General features: G+C 37.5%; 1 protein-coding gene across 3 annotated transcripts in view; it reads left to right on the forward strand.

The window, feature by feature from the left end:
- LOC148615928 (uncharacterized) overlaps positions 1-6,713 on the forward strand; it is a 49,139-nt gene extending 42,426 nt beyond the window's left edge. For all 3 annotated transcript variants that reach the window (XM_088582568.1, XM_088582566.1, XM_088582567.1), the window contains one exon: positions 6,279-6,713. The gene's annotated coding sequence lies outside the window, so the exon portion shown is untranslated. The remainder of the gene's footprint in view (positions 1-6,278) is intronic.
- Positions 6,714-7,678: the final 965 nt, after the last annotated feature.

The following is a 7,678-nucleotide window of genomic DNA, read 5'->3' on the forward strand; positions in this document are numbered from 1 at the left end:
TAATAAAAAACTGTCCATGAAAAAAAAACCAAGACCAATTACATATCTGGACGTGCGTCACTGTAATATTTGACTTAGCATAAAAAATCAATACATATAAACAATACAGAAAATCATTTACTAAAGATAGCGGATTGCAGATACACTGGACCAGGAAGTTTGTTTATTTGTTTGTTTGTTGGGGTTTAACGTCCGAGCAGCAATATTTCAGCTATATTCAGACGATGAACATGAAATGATGAATGGAAAAAGGGGTGGGACGCAAGGACAATGGGGTCGGCAAATTTTGATTGCCACTGGAAATGGGGAGAGGTGGGTAGGGTTGGGCAATTTAGCCTCCTGTGGCGGAGCCCTATGGTTCCTACTCCGGGAAAATACCACAATAGGGTTCTTTAACGTGCGAGGAACGTGGCATCTTTCCCAACACGGTGCTCCACTATGGTTTGCGGTCAGGTTTTCCGTATTATAGCCTGACAACTCCAGCATGTAACACGCCAGGGGTACCCCATTCCACCACCTGGGGCACATATCCCAGTTGCTCTGTGGGCAGAGCGCCCTAGCCCCCGGCTAAGGTTCTGAGCACTGTTAGTCGCCTTTTACGACGACAAGCTTAGCACTGCTGCAGGCCTATTCTTTTGACACCCGGACCTGCACGGGGTTGGACCAGGAAGTACGATCTTGTTATTTTGAATTTTCTAGCTGAGTGATTCATGCACTTTCGGAGCTTTGCATTGAAATCTTGTGGGGAGACCAGTTTTACATCCTATGTTCTCCTTGCGTTTAAATTTTGGTACCGTTTAATATTCAATAATTTGCTACCTATACGCGTCCGATAAGCCGTGTATGCTTAATGTCTTTATAGAAATGCCCTAGTAACTAATGGTAGAGTTGCCACACCCTATGCATTAGACTTCGTACAGGGCTTCTTTGTGATAGGGATAACTCCCCAAGCACAAACGAATTTAATCTATTAACTGCATTAAATATATCGCTTAAAATAGTGTTATTTCCATGAACCGATTTACCGTCAGTCCATTATTTAGTTAATAAGTATTAGTAGACAGCATGTGCCTCCATAGAAAATGTAGTAATTGTCATGTAATTACTTGGACATAGTATCCTTACGGCGATATCAAATTTGTACATTTCCTTTATGTGAGGATGGAATCGATAGAATGTCACATAAACCCAGTATGTTTTTTTTTTATGAAAACGCAACCGAAAACTAAAGAGAGTTTTATTAACTCACCTGGCCGTACTATTGCCATTACTTGGCGCCCGCCGTCGTCGTTACGAATTGTTAAAACATCTTCAATTCTGCAACTACTGAATGGATTTGGATGAAACTTAGCATGATTGTTCCTTAGGGTATCCTGAACATAGTGTATACTTAGATTTTTGGCCGCTATGTGTAAAAATATAACAGAGGTCGGACAGCAGTTTTCCGCATATATCTCCAAAACCGTTAGGTTTAACCTAAGTCTAACAAGGGGGTAAAAGTGTTTATCATGATGAAATCTGTCTGTGGTCAAATTTTGGTGAAAATCTGTTGACCCTGTTATTGTGTTATTGCCCTTTTTGACGTTTTTTTCCCCTATTTTTGATGTTACTACTTTCAGATATCTCCTTACTAACCACTGTCATGAGCGTAGCTTGCTACGTTCTTTAACCGAGGCAGGGGGGGTCAGACGCTAAGGACAATTTTGCACCCAAAAATGTAAATTCTTAGTTTCAAATATTAAATTTAGTTCAGTAGTTTTGCAAGTTTTTAATGCAGGAACAAGAAGTTTAATAACAAATTCTAGGGAGTGAATGTCAAAAGTGTAAAGCTCCAATTCGTCCGTTTCCGCTTGCATCAAATGCATCGACTACACGCTCTCTATCAACGTCAACGTTCTTGTGGATGTGAAGCAACGCCAACCCATTGAGACGATCTTCGGTCATGGTTGTTCTGTAATAAGTATATGCAATATACGTGTAATGTTGGGGTAGTAATCCGGATCTGCATGGACGTACGTCTCGGACAAGGAGCTCAGTTCTAGAGATTTTTCGCATAGCTTTTTCCATCTCAAAATTTCTGAATGAAAGGGTTCCGGCAAGTCTGGGCTGTACCATTAAAAAAAATTTCGCCATGTCGGCCTCGCTCAATCCGTCTACTTGGCATAAGTTGAGACGCGAGATACATCCCAGATTTGTCCTCGGAGAAGCGTTCCTCTAGTTGAGCCAAACAATGATCGATGAATGGGAAGTAGACGTTCAACATAAAATTCAATAAGTAATTTTTAAATTTTGTCCACGGAATTATTGTCGAATTCCAAGACAAATAGAATCAAATGCATACGTTTGGGAATCTAATGTTGACAAATTGAAGACGTCGTGATTGGGACTTGATCTTGACGATCATCGACTTGTTGCTTTTCTTTAGACGATTCGGATGGTTTTGAAATCTCACTCATTTTGTTAAACCGGTCTCGGTCAAACTGGCCTGAGTCGACCGTTTCATTTTCACTTTCCAGTTTTTTCTCCGCGAATCAAACGATGGCGGGACATAACTTATACATTCTAAATCATAACCAATAACGGATTAAACATATTTTCCGAAAAGAAGACGAAAACCATAATAAACAACGGGACATACCATCTTTCGTCCTTTCTTTAACAATCCCGTTTTTTTTTCGTTTTTTTTCTTTTCTTTTTTTTTTTACCGAGGCAACTGCCTCGGCTGCCTCAATGCAAGCTACGCCTATGAAGTTTGTACAGAATTCTTGGTATGATTATTGTTCCTTAGGATATTCTGCACAAGTGACTGTTTGGAAATTTATGCATGAAAAAATTATGAAAGCTTTTAGCTTTTACAAGAAATTTAATGTAAATTATCAAACCAGGTGAGCCTTTCAGGCTCTCTAGAGCCTCTAGTTTAAAAATTTACACGTGTTCAATTGTCAATACAGAAGTAATTGAAGTGAACACGTGAATGGGGGCCGTTTAACTGATTCCTAAACTGGTTCCCTGTTCAATATCATAAGTGACCCAAAGATCGCTACAACGTACCGGTTCCTTTTTAAAAACTTGTCAAACACATGTCTATGCGTGTTTTTTTGCTTGTATTAGAACGGGGAGTTTATATTAAAAGATGAAATGATCGGTTAGCATTTAATTTATTAAATATTACCCAGTTTCCGATTAAAACACAGGCGTTCGTTACAATTGATTACAATTGATTACATATGTGTCATATATTATCAGGACACCAATATTTATAAATAGCCATTGCCAGTTGTTTAATCTTGTTCCAAATGATTAAAAACATTCGGGTCATAACGGTTACAAAAGAGTACGCAATAATGTCAAGGGAACCCAGATTTTAGCGGAAGTCACCCGATTTTAGAGCATATCGCATTTTAAGGTGTTAAATATAAAATATTTAACTCCTTGCGCATTTGTACCATTTCAGATGTTGTGAGTAAGTAAAAATCAGTGACAGTGAATATTTGACGATTAGCGACTTTGAAGACCAGTCTTTGATTTAACTAAAACTTCAAGTTAAGCCAATTTTTACTGTAAATTGTTTATTCCGACAAAGTCGGTATAGTTAGTTTCGCTTTTTACCATTTGACCTTAAAGACGCTCTTCTATGGAAACTCAGTCACCTGATCGCTTTTCTGTTTACCGATTGGCCAAATACTGATAACTCCGTGGTGTTTGAAAAAAAAAACTATCGAAAATTGAAATTGCGTGCCATTGAAATATATAAGTAATAAGAACAAGATTTTACTGGTTAGCGCCTCTTCGTTTAAATTCAATAATGACTCGTTTTAATTAATACAGCGATTACAACACTAAAGATAAGTACAAAACATACAAAACCTTTTTCCGACGCAGTCGGTATAGTCGCATTTTACCCTTCGACCTTCAGTGGAAACGCAAGTCACCTTACTGCAGTTCTGTTTCCCGATTGGCCAAATACTGATGACTCAGTGGAGTTTGAAAAAACTGTATCGAAAATTAAAATTGAGTGCCATTTGTTATTTTCTTCACAGGCCCTTGGGACCAGGATTTTTTTTTAAATTTGTTTTATCTAAAAATATCATTAAATCATTTAGTATGTTTCTCTGTTAGAGAAGTATATAGATGAAAACTGCGCATAGTATAGACAGCATTAAATAGCTAGCGGGCATGTCGGAGAACACACATAATTACTCAAATATAGAAACAAAATGATTTAATGATATTTTTAGATAATTTTTTTTTAAATCCTGGTCCCAAGAGCCTGTGATTTTCTTGAATGAAATATAGAAAATTGCAAGTAAAAACAACAAAATTTTACTGCGTCGGCTATCTTTTTTTTCCAAGGTAGAACTTGTTTTTCATGCAGTCAAGTTTTTGGTAGATTACAAACAATGTAAAATCTAGAATTTTGATAGAGTAATCAAGGGAACCAAGGTTATGGCGGTAATCAAAAGAATGTAATCCAGGGACAAAGACCAGACATGGAAAACAGACATACACAACAAAGAACATAAAGTAACTAAAATCATACAAAGTGACGAAAGTAAATGAGCAACTCGGACTCCACTAAAAACTGGGAGCATGGACCAGGTGCACCGGTAGGGTAAGCGTCCTCTGCTTTTCTAGAAACACCCGCATGAAAAGTCAAGTCCGGTGTAGCGGGGTAGACAAACGAGGAAAGGAAAACCATGACCCGTTGAATAAATCAGTTTTCATGGTGCTGATGTATACACCATAACGATCCACGAGTTCATGATGACGACCATAAACCTTCTGTAGTGATGATTTCAATCTTGTAGCAACGTAACCCTGTTCAAGAAGCCTATTTGTTAGAGTTCTAGCGCGATACAAAAAGTCTGCGTAGTTTCGGCAAGCTCTGGCATAACGTATGAGTTGTGATATGAACACTCCATACGCAGGAGTCGAAGGGATGTTGCCACAGATGAAAGGAAAGTTAACAATTCTGAATGAAAAGTCATCACGTTTGTCGTTAAGTTTGGTCAGTAGTTTTCCTTTACCATCGATTTCTAAGTGTAGGTCAAGGTATGAGGCTGACTTCACAGTATCTGTAGTATCCTTTATCTCAAGTTCTTTTGGGTAGATGCGATGTATCAAATCTCCGAAATTAGGATTAAAGATAATACGTCATCTATATAGCGGAAACTGAGATTGATACTGTTACATTCTGATACCGTTACTTTTTATTATACCCCACTCAACGAAGTTGCGGAGGATATAATGTTTTGATCGTCCATTCGTCATTCCACCATTAGTTTACAGGACTTTTTTCTAAATGCTTGCTAATATTGAGCTAATTTTTGGCATGTGAGTCTACTATGATGAGTTGCAGATCATATTTATGTTATGTTCGGCTTCTCTGATTATTACGGAAATTACATGCCTTGAACTTAGCAAGTTTTACAAAAATAAGTTTTCCGGACTATTTTCTAAAGGCTTGCTAATATTGAGATGATTTTTAGTATGCGAGTCTACCATTATGAGTTACAGATCAAGTTTCAGTTTTGCTCGGCTTCGTGATTTTTACAGAAATAACAGGCCTTGGACTCGACAAACAGCACACTAATAATTTTGAGCTGATTGTTGGTATGTAAGTCTACAACGTACCATGTTGATTTACAAATCAAGTTTATGTTTTGTTGATATTTTATATGAAATATGGCCCTTTTTCAAGACTTTTTTATTTTGAGAGTCCAATGTGTAGACGCGTGGCGTATGTGAGCGCTCTCCAAGGTTCTTTATTCTTTATTTGAGTTTGTCTAGACTGGGTTAGAAACGGTTATCATATTTGAATATACCAAACTAGAGGACCCAAGTATCAAGCCTTGAAACTCGAACTCAATTTATTCTGCTTTATTCAGTTACGTTTAATTTCGTCTCGGTCGAGTACGGGTGGGGCATGATTTTAAATAGTTAACAGGGAAAGCATCTGACATGCATATCTATTTAATTGCGCAAACTAACTGCATTTGTCTAGGTCGGTCTCCGCTTGTAATGTGTATAAGTAAGTAGTGTTCAGGCAAGACCTGTTACTCTAATCATGCCAAATGAAGAACATAAATATATATTAATACAGAAGAAGTCTATCCACGACTTGTCCAAATGAACATATGACTTTCTATGAAGGTGGTTAATGTATATGGGGTATTTCAAAATGCCGCTTATTAGTTAACGCTACTCACTACAAATGTATCATCAAAGTTTGTGAATATAAAATATTGTCAGTGTCTTTTTAAACTGTCCATTTTTAGGCCACGTCAATTGCTTAATAAGTCACCAGATAACAGATGAAGACAAAACTGGTTTGGATGAACCTTAGAGGCAAAGAAGACCATTGAAGATCACAGTTCAACATGCATCCCTCCGATCAGTCCTTAAATGTATTAAATGTTTAATGAACTAGGTCGAAAACTCATTTACTGTAAATTACACTACATTACTTCTTGATGTACTACATTATTTAAATATGTCACACCGGATAGATAGAACTACACGATAGAGGGGTTTGCTGTGGTAACGCCAATGGTAAATAGCGCATAAAAGAAAAATTGCTGCAAATCTTGCAATGCATCATGATTTGACTGATTCATTATGATTTTGTTTTATTGTTTTGTTTTGTGAATATTGTAAAGTACACATTGCATACAAATGGTAAAATAAAAGAAATAATTCACCCAAATGAATAAGAATTCAAATTAACTTAATTCGTTCATCCAGGTCCCAGAATACTACTCGTGTTAAAAGTACAACAGCTTCCATTCACTACACGAACAACACATTTCTTTCCAGAATTTAACTTAAAAGACTCTTTTTTGCTTGGAAGGGAGGCAACAATTTGAAGGAAAAAAAACACGCACTTAAATTTTACACCGGGACAGACAATCTTTCAAAGCATCAAGGGAAATTAGACAACGAATATTAAAGACAATATTTCTAGATGATAACTAGGAAGATACGATGGATCCTTTCCAAGTTACTGAGTATTATATTACAAAGATCCAGTTCGAATTTCAGTTTTATCAGATTATTAACAGTTTTTACAGCTTTTGCCAGACAGTTCATCAAATTGAGATATGTATATATTAACTGATGAATACGGAAAGTTTGCTGTGTAGAACCCTTTTCTTTTGGGTTTCGTTTCAAAGAATCCGCCTTCAGCCAATTGTGCAAAAACACTTTTTGTTCTAAAATCGCAGGGATAATTTTTGAAAACTCGGTGTGTTCTATATAAATTTTACATGGGGACAATTTCGGAATATGTTCATCATTATATACCCCCGTGCGGGTCCGGGTGCCAAAAGAATAGGCCCACAACAGCGAAAGCTTGTAAAAGGCGACTAAATAGTGCTCAGAATACTGGCCGGGGGCTAGGACGCTATGCCCACAGAACAACTGGGTTGTATACCATAGGTGATGGAATTGGGTACCCCTGGTATGTTGCACGATGAGGTCGTCAGTCCACAATACGGAAAACCTGACCACAAACCATAGTTTTGCAACGTGTTGAGAAAGATGCCACGTTCATCGCACGTTAAGGAACCCTGCTGTGCTATTCTATCGTAGTAGGAACTTTGTGCTCCGCCACGTGAGTCTTTAATTGCACAACCCTATAACCAGTGGCAATCAAAATTTGTCGACCCTATTACCCTTA

The sequence above is a fragment of the Perna viridis genome, chromosome 5, assembly GCF_037379345.1.
Source record: "Perna viridis isolate PV_CMFRI_1.1 ecotype Kerala chromosome 5, ASM3737934v1, whole genome shotgun sequence".
Classification (NCBI taxonomy): Eukaryota; Metazoa; Mollusca; class Bivalvia; order Mytilida; family Mytilidae; genus Perna; species Perna viridis.